General features: G+C 38.4%; 1 long non-coding RNA gene across 2 annotated transcripts; it reads right to left on the bottom strand.

Annotated features, from left to right (window-relative positions):
* Nucleotides 1-1350: 1350 nt before the first annotated feature.
* LOC131594981 (uncharacterized) lies at nt 1351-4025 on the bottom strand. 2 transcript variants are annotated; one of them, XR_009281640.1, is made up of 7 exons: nt 3549-4025; nt 3189-3456; nt 2912-2978; nt 2691-2833; nt 2545-2606; nt 2312-2403; nt 1351-1611 (listed from the first exon to the last, which is right to left on the bottom strand). It is a non-coding gene; the product is annotated as an uncharacterized LOC131594981 (long non-coding RNA). The 2 variants fall into 2 exon arrangements; XR_009281641.1 differs by having other exon boundaries at nt 2691-2828.
* Nucleotides 4026-9360: the final 5335 nt, after the last annotated feature.

Here is a 9360-nt window from a genome sequence, read left to right as displayed (position 1 = left end):
CAAGGTACCCTTCCGAGCTCAACTGCGAAGAATCCTAAAAACTAAGAGAATATCAATGCTGTCACAACAAGAAGTCATAAAATACCAGAGTCTGAAGAAAAAAGGAAATAGATGACAACTTGGTAATAGAGGTAGATCTTGAAATAAGAGAGAATGTGAAAGAACCTGAAGTAGTGGCACTACCGGATAAGCCACTTGAAGAGAAAAATAAAAATGAGGCTAACCCGGTGATTAAATTACCATTCCCCTCTAGAGTATCCAAGAAGGATTCGAAAGAGAAGGAGTTTGAGAACTTTGATGCAATGTTCAAAAAGTTAGAGAATAACTTACCCTTCTTTGAAGCACTGGAGAATATGCCTTTGTACAAGAAATTCATGAAAGAAATGATTTCTAAAAAGAGACCAGTAGGAGTGGAGCTTGAAGTGGTGACTGAAAAGTGTGGTAGAGTCTCACCAGAAAGGAGGATCACAATCAAGAAGAAAGACCCTGGAGCAGTGGCAATTCCTTGCACCATCAATTACAGATCGTTCAAGAAGGTGTTAATTGATTCTGGTTCTAGTGTAATTTTAATGTCATTGTCTATCTTCAAAAAGTTTGACATTGGAAAGATAAGCAAGAGTGAGACCAAATTGAAATTTGCTGATCACACCATTAAGTAGTCGTATGGGATAGTTGAAGATGTATTGGTGGAGATTGGTGAGTTTATATTTCCAGTTGATTTCCATATTATGGACATTCTCGAAGATGAAGAGACTCATATCCTTCTTGGGTGGCCATTTTTGATCACTAGTCGATGCAGTCTGGATCTCGAGAAAGGGACACTAACAGTAAAATCATTTGATGAAGAGGAATTCACTACGCCAAATAAGCTATTTAATAGCGTTTTGTTCTGTTTTTTATAGCACTTAAAAGTGCTATTAACCGCGCCGCTATTGTAAACATATTTTGTTTTATAGCACTTTAAAAGCGCTATTGAAGTACTGCTTTTTAATAGCGTTTTTGCTTAAGCGCTAGTGAAGTGGACATTTTGCATATTTTTTTATTTGCTTTTGATAGCACTTTCAAACTAAGCGCTATTATAGGGTACATGTTTGATAGCACTTTCAAACAAAGCGCTAATATATGTCACATGTTTAATAGCACTTTTAAAAAAAGCGCTAATATATGGCATATGTTTAATAGCGCTTTCTCTTAAAAGTGCTATTATAGGATGTTTCATTAATATCACTTTACAAAATGTTATTGTAGTACATTTTATAATTTTCTTTTACACAAAATAATTCTTTTGGTGTGCAAATATCAAAAAGCTACATTCAATTCAATACCAAATAACACTTTAAGTTACTCATTTCATACATATTATGATCCATCAATACCAAATATTTTAAATCAAATCCACTTGTTTACAAATATCACAACAAGGTCTAAAAAATTACTTTACAACCATGACATGTTCACTCCATGGGTACTAGCAAAATTGAGTTCTATTAGTCCTACAAACTCATATACCAATATAATATGACATAAGTTAAAATTAGTAAAGGTCTCTCAGAGACTTAAACTATGATAATTATCGAGAAGAAGCCACTTATATTGTTATAAGAGAGGTCCCTGCATAGATGTTCAACTCAAAATGATTAATATAAAAAAGTCCCTACATAGATGTTCAACTCTAAATGGTTAATATAAAAGAGGTCTCTACATATATTTTAAATTAAAACTGGTTAATATAAAATAAGAACAAAAGCATGAGTTGAGTTTTGAGGTATACATTTCAAAATTAAGTAGTAGAAGAATAACCATGTATATTGTTATTGTCCACTGAGGCATAATTCATTTAGTACATTTATATTTTTAAAGTCATAATGGATTCTTATAAAATTTATAATTTTTAAGTCAAAAATAATAGTCTTAGTTTAATATCATCCCATCATGCATGAGTAAAATACAATTTATTAATATTAATTTAAATTCTATACCAGTACAGTAAAAAAATTCATTTTAAAATGGTAATCCTAAAACATAATCGTGTTCCAACTTCTTTTAAGATTACTATTATATTAAAATATGGATTCGATTTGTATGTAATATTAGTATAAAATTTATTGGCACAAATATCCAGTCAAATATTATCATATATATTCTAGATATTTTTAACAAACTAACGTAAATAAATGATTTTATGATGTATAATTTTATTAGATATATATATATATATATATATATATATATATATATATATATATATATATATATATATATATATATATATATATATATATATATATATAATAATTATAAGGATGCTAACCATATTTTCTTCTGTTGCTCTTGGCCTGAGGCACAAAGAATGGTTCTGAGGGCACAACACCTTCTTCATATCAGTTCTTTGCCACTTGCCACCTTCAAAATCACATACCAGAATTAACTAGAAAACTAATAAGTCAAACACTAATACATCTCATCATATTATATTATGTTAATAGTAACTACTGAGTTAATCAATTCTAGTATTTTAATGAGGCTAGGGCAGGGGATACCAACCATGAAGTTGAGGGTAATTCTGTGGAACTCACCCGAAAATGTTATGTATGGAATTGCAAGTCCTGTAGCAATGGAAACCAATGATACTCCTTTGAATTCCGAGATGCGAAAGAAAAAATGAAAATAGAGACCATAATATAACTCACCTTTGATTTCATGGAAAACTATAATATGACCTGGATTATCGACAGACCCATTGTTGATATAAAGACAAGGGTGCCTGTGTAGTATTTGATCACATCATATTTTGCAGCTTCTAATTTGACTCTCATTGCATGGATTTCCTTACCTGAAAGCAATATAGGCTTCAATCCAAAATGCACTCTTCATTCCAATAAAAACTAATAAATAAAAACCTTAAACTTACTCAATCGAGTTTTTTTGTCAAATTGGTGGTTTCAGCATTTTGGTTAGCAAGTTCATGTCGAAAATAACTGTCAAAAGGGTTATACCAAATAAATATTATTACGCCAAGAGGGCCGCAAAAATAGAATTATGTCTTTTAGTTTTTCACATACCCTCTTTCATAAAGGGAAAAATGATACAAAGTTCATGTATTTCAAACCATCAAATCCTACTATTTTGTATGTAGAAATTAGTACTACATATTCGAGCTTCCATCAAACAATCAAATAAAAGCTTACATGTTGTAGAGTAGAGCCCATTGTAGTTGAAGATAATTTCATTGAAATTTGGTGTTTTCTATTGATATCTACAACAGGGTTGCTCTTAATTGTCATTGTCTGTAGTACCTTTGAGTTCTGCATAATATATCAGACAAATTGGAACTCATTTTCATTACCTTTGTAGCCTCTAAGGAAGAAAGTTTTGAGCTGCGATGAAAGACACTGGAACAGTTGGTGGATCAATCCAATAGTCGCCAACCAACTCATTCTGATGGTCCACACAATACTGTAAACAATTCACATGACTGTTTTTAGAATTTGAAATACTGGAATTTGATATCTAAAAACAAAGGAATAAACTCTAAACAACAACTAAACCTGAATTTTAAAATTTTGGAGTATGGGGCAATGAACGAGCAACTGTAGCAACCACTTCAATGCCTCCTCCAACGATACATTGGTGAAGAAAATGTCAATGTTGGTGAGTCGATGAAACAAGGGAAGATGCTTGCAACGAATCCATTCCAGATTTTGCATATATTTGTATAAACAACTTAATTAAGAAGTTCATTTTCATATATCTTGAACACAATTCAATTTCTTATTTACCAATTCAAGATGCAGACTCTGAACCTCATAGAGCACAGTAAATTGGAACATTATAATCGAAAATCCTTGCTGTTGTCAAATTCGGAAACAACTTAAACTTTTCTTCTGATTCATCTTTACGAGACATGATTCGTGAATTACATGCGGGCAATTCTTCTAGTATATAGGACAACTCGACATAAACTTGAGAAAACATTATGGAGTAAGGAACTTAACACTATTCCAATGGAGAAGTTTGAGAAGTGGAAAATCTGATAGAACTCAGAAAAAAAGAATGAATAAAACAGTGTAAAGGAATGTGAAATGTAGTTTTTGTATTAATGGAAGGAAAGGAAATAGCAATACTGTATAACCAGAGCAGAGCTCCTCCAGAGAATACAATCTCCTAGTACAATAAAACAATAATCGTGCGTGAGTCTAACCAACACTCCCCTCCTCCCTATATCTCTCACTACTAACAAACTCCCTAAGAATCCGGGATTTCCTTTGCCACGTCACTAACAGAATTATTCCCCACTTTCTTACCCCTGCGCACGTATACTCTCCAAACAGCAGGGTTGGGCCTTTCATTAGTAACAGGCCCAATAGTAGTGGTTCTATCATTACCTTCCCCAGAAACAACAGCCTTGTCCTCAAGGCTGAGAGAAGGGAACTGACTTTTTAAAACCGACTCATCCTCCCAAGTGGTGTCTTCTACAGCTCTTCCCTTCCAACGCACCAACCATTGTCGCACCCGCTGTCCATTTTTCGTAATTGACCTTGAAGCCAACAGTTCTTCAGGTTCTTCCAAGTCTTCTGGCTCTATCTCGAGCCCTTCCGGTAGTTGAGTTTCAGCAGCATACTCCCCAATAGCCTTCTTAAGTTGAGATATATGAAACACTGCATGTACTCGGCTTCCTTCAGGCAATTTCAACTTATATGATACTGCTCCTATTTTCTTCTGGATAGGAAAAGGTCCAAAGTATCGAGGGGCAAGTTTCTGATTAATCCTTCGAGAGACTGTTTGTTGCCTATGGGGTCGGAGCTTCAAGAATACCCATTCACCCACCTCAAATGAATAGGCTTTTCTTTTCTTGTCCGCGTACCTCTTCATCTGCTCTTGAGCCCGAATCAAATGATACTTCAATTGACGCAAAGCCTCATCCCGATCAACAAGCTCAGCTGCCACTGCCTCCACCTTAGTTTCTCCCTGTAGAAATCTCACCACAGTAGGTGGTTTTCTCCCATACACCGTTTCAAATGGCGTAGTACCCGTAGACACATGAAATGTGGTATTATACCACAATTCAGCCCATGGAATCCAATGTGACCACTCCTTCGGTTGTTCTGATGCAAAACAACGAAGATATGCTTCTAGGCACCGATTTACAACCTCCGTTTGTCCATCCGTCTCCGGATGATAGGAAGAACTCATACTCAACATAGTCCCCTGCAAACGGAATAACTCTTTCCAAAATAAGCTGACAAATAAGGGGTCACGATCACTAACAATAGATTGTGGAACACCATGGAGACGCACCACCTCCTTGGTAAAAATCTCAGCTACCTTTCTTGCTGTATACGGATGCTTTAAGGGAATAAAATGTCCATACTTAGATAATCTATCCACCACTACAAAAATCGCTTCATACCCCTTTGATTTTGGAAGACCAGTTATAAAATCCATTGAGATGTCTTCCCAAACTCTCTCCGGAATTGGCAGTGGCTGCAACAAACCCATGGGTGAAGACGCAGAATACTTTTGGCGCTGGCACACGTCACAACTCTGTACAAATGTTTGAACTGACTTCCTCATTCCTACCCAGTAGAGGTTACCAGCTAATCTCCGATATGTACGCAAAAAACCCGAGTGACCCCCGGTACTGGACGAATGAAACTCCTTCAACAATAAAGGTATACATTCAGATTCGGCAGATAGCACCAGCCTATCATGATAGAACAACCTCCCTTTGATCAATTGGAAACCCGATTGGGAGGTAGGTTTCAATTGCAAATCAGCCATTACTTTCTTTAAATAAGGATCATTCCTTACTTCATGTTGGATTTGTTGTTCCTGCATACATATTGGGAATGACACTATTCCCTTTAGTTCCACTTCTTCGTGCATTCTTGAAAGAGCATCAGCAGCTTTATTTTCTGGCCCGGGTTTGTATACTACCTCAAAATGATAGCCTAATAGTTTGGCTATCCAATTCTGTTGATCGGCTGTAGTAATACGTTGTTGTAGCAAGTGTCGTAAACTTTTTTGATCAGAATACACCACAAATTTCCTTCCCAACAAATAAGGACGCCAATGTTGAACAGCCAACACTAATGCCATCAACTCCTTCTCATACGCCGACTTACTCAAATTATTCTTAGATAAGGCTTTGCTGAAATAGGCTATGGGTTTCTTTTTTTGCATCAGTACCGCGCCTATTCCTCTCCCGGACGCATCACACTCAATCTCGAAGGGTTGTGCAAAATCCGGAAGGGTTAAAACTGGAGCTTGGATCATAACCCTTTTTAGATTCTCAAATGCCTTCAACTCTTCTAGTCCCCAATGAAACCCTTCTTTCTTGGTTAGCTCTGTTAACGGTTTAGCTATTTTACCATAACCAACAATGAATTTCCGATAATACCCCGTCAGCCCCAAAAAACCTCTCACCCCTTTGACATTATGAGGAACTGGCCACTCCAAAATGCTATTAATTTTTGCTGGGTCCACTGCCACCCCCTGTTCAGATATTACATGCCCCAAATATTCAACCTTCCTACTAGCAAAATTGCACTTCTTTTGGTTAACTACAAAACAATGGTGTTGCAAAACCTCTAATACTTGAGACAAGTGTGCTAAATGTTCCTTCCACCCCTTACTATATACTAGAATGTCGTCAAAGAAAACTAAAACAAACTTGCGAAGATATGGCTTGAAAATCTGATTCATGGTGGATTGGAAGGTCGCAGGGGCGTTTGTCAATCCAAATGGCATTACTAAAAACTCATAGTGTCCTTCATGCGTCCGAAAAGCCGTTTTTTGCACGTCTTCTTCCTTCACTCTGATTTGGTGATAACCGGATTTCAAGTCAAGTTTAGAGAAATACTCGGTTCCATGCAACTCATCTAGCAATTCATCCACCACCGGTATAGGGTAGCGATCAGGAACTGTGACTTTATTCAACTCCCTATAATCAATACACATCCTCCATGAACCATCTTTCTTTTTTACTAGAATGACAGGGCTTGAAAATGCACTTGAACTGTTTCGAATGATACCTTGGCTCAACATACTCCGAACTTGTTTTTCGATCTCCTCTTTGTGGTGATGAGGATAACGATACGGTCTTACGCTTACTGGTCCTGCATCCTTTTGTAACTCAATGGCATGATTAATTTCTCGTTTAGGTGGTAGCCCTATATTTTCTTCGAAAACTCCCTTAAATTTGCTCAGCAGTTCATTAAGCTCCTGCTTTTGTACATCGGTCAGTTCTTGTACTTCATCTGTTGGTACCACTTCTTCTTCTAACAAACTGTGCAAGGAGTCCATTGTTGCATGAGATATGTTGTTGGTTGACACATCTTTGGCAGTGAAGAATTGACCATGTAATTCCACCCTTTTTCCTTCCCATAGAAAACTAATGGTCATTTTCTCCCAGTCAAAGGTTACTTTTCCAAACTTTTGCAACCAAGCTACCCCCAAAATCATATCTAGGTCACCCAATTCAAGGACATAAGCATCAACACTGGTGGTAAAGTCATTCAAACACACCTCCAATTTTCTACATCTTCCTCTTGTCGATACTCTGTGACCGTCACCCAACTTCACTCCCATCGATCTTCCTTGCTCAACATTTAACCCTAATGCAGTGGCCACATGAGGTGAGACAAAATTGTGACTCGCACCGCTGTCAATTAGAATCACAATTGAGACCCCCTTCAAGCTTCCTTGGAGGCGCAGAGTAGTGGGAGGGGTATTGTTCGACTTAATGTCTGTTTCGGTAATACCAAATAGCCCCATAGAGTTGCAATCTAGCACCTCTTCCTCGTCTTCCTTAACTTCGATGGCTATCACCTCACCTTCCTCATTAATCATTTCATCATCTCCCAAAATCACCAACCTGAGTTGTTTCTCAGCACATTGATGAAGAGGATGATACTTTTCTCCACATCGGAAACACAACCCTTGTGCTCTTCGCTCCATCAACTCAGAATACGGCAAGTGCTTGAGGCCACGGTTGCGTTCTCCTCCATATCTCCTTCCTTCGTCACCCCTTGATTTGGTTGTGCTGGTGTTTGCATTCGCATTCCCACTCGGGTTAGATGGTGAAGAACCCGTTTTACTTTGCACCGGTCCAGTGGAATAATTAGTAGACCCATTTCCCACTCGGGTCGAACTTGGGTTATGTTGAGACCCAGAACCTGTTTTCCAACTAAGCCCATATCCTCCTGACCCACTCCCCTTCCAATTACGGGACCCACCAGCACCTCTTGGCAACAACGACCCACGCATCTCCGTCTCCACATCACGAGCGATCTTCATCGCCTGAACTCGTGAACGTGGATTCAATGTTCGAACCCTCAAACGAATATCCGTTTTGAGTCCTCCCATGAAATACCCCAGGTACTGCTCCTCCGGTAACCTCCCTACCTGCGACGAAACATACTCAAAGGTGGTGATGTATTCGTCAACCGTTCCAGTCTGTTGTAAATCCTTCATTTCCTCAAAAGGGTTATCGCTCTGTCTTCCCCCATATCTCTCGATTAAGGCTTGTTTTAGCTTCAGCCACGTCAAATCATCCTCCGTCTCCCTCAACAAATTAAACCAGTGGATTGTTGCTCCTTCCATGCTTAGCTTTGCCAATCTGACCTTCACCTCCTCCGATGTACCCTGAACTTCGAAATACGTCTCAGCACGCGTGACCCAACCCACAGGATCATCACCATCAAACGATGGTAACTCCACCTTCTTCACCGCCATCTTATACTCTGCCACAGACTCCTCCGAGAACGTAGGCCGTTCCACCGTCCCCATAGGTCGTCGCTCCCACAGTTTCGTGAACTCACTCATCATGGTATCACGAAACTCCTGCATCATCATCTCACGAAAATCTTTCAACTCCTGACACACAGATTTCTCCACCGCCGAGAGCCTTTCTTCTACTGTTTCCATTCGATCTGACAACTTAGGTGGCATGTACAAGACAAGAAATCACTGGTACCTCTCGAAGATCCGGTAGGTCGGACCAATGATAGAACTCAGAAAAAAAGAATGAATAAAACAGTGTAAAGGAATGTGAAATGTAGTTTTTGTATTAATGGAAGGAAAGGAAATAGCAATACTGTATAACCAGAGCAGAGCTCCTCCAGAGAATACAATCTCCTAGTACAATAAAACAATAATCGTGCGTGAGTCTAACCAACACTCCCCTCCTCCCTATATCTCTCACTACTAACAAACTCCCTAAGAATCCGGGATTTCCTTTGCCACGTCACTAACAGAATTATTCCCCACTTTCTTACCCCTGCGCACGTATACTCTCCAAACAGCAGGGTTGGGCCTTTCATTAGTAACAGGCCCAATAGTAGTGGTTCTATCAACGGA

Source organism: Vicia villosa, linkage group LG4 (genome assembly GCF_029867415.1).
Source record: "Vicia villosa cultivar HV-30 ecotype Madison, WI linkage group LG4, Vvil1.0, whole genome shotgun sequence".
NCBI classification, from domain to species: Eukaryota; Viridiplantae; Streptophyta; class Magnoliopsida; order Fabales; family Fabaceae; genus Vicia; species Vicia villosa.
This window is presented reverse-complemented; position numbering and strand designations above follow the sequence as displayed.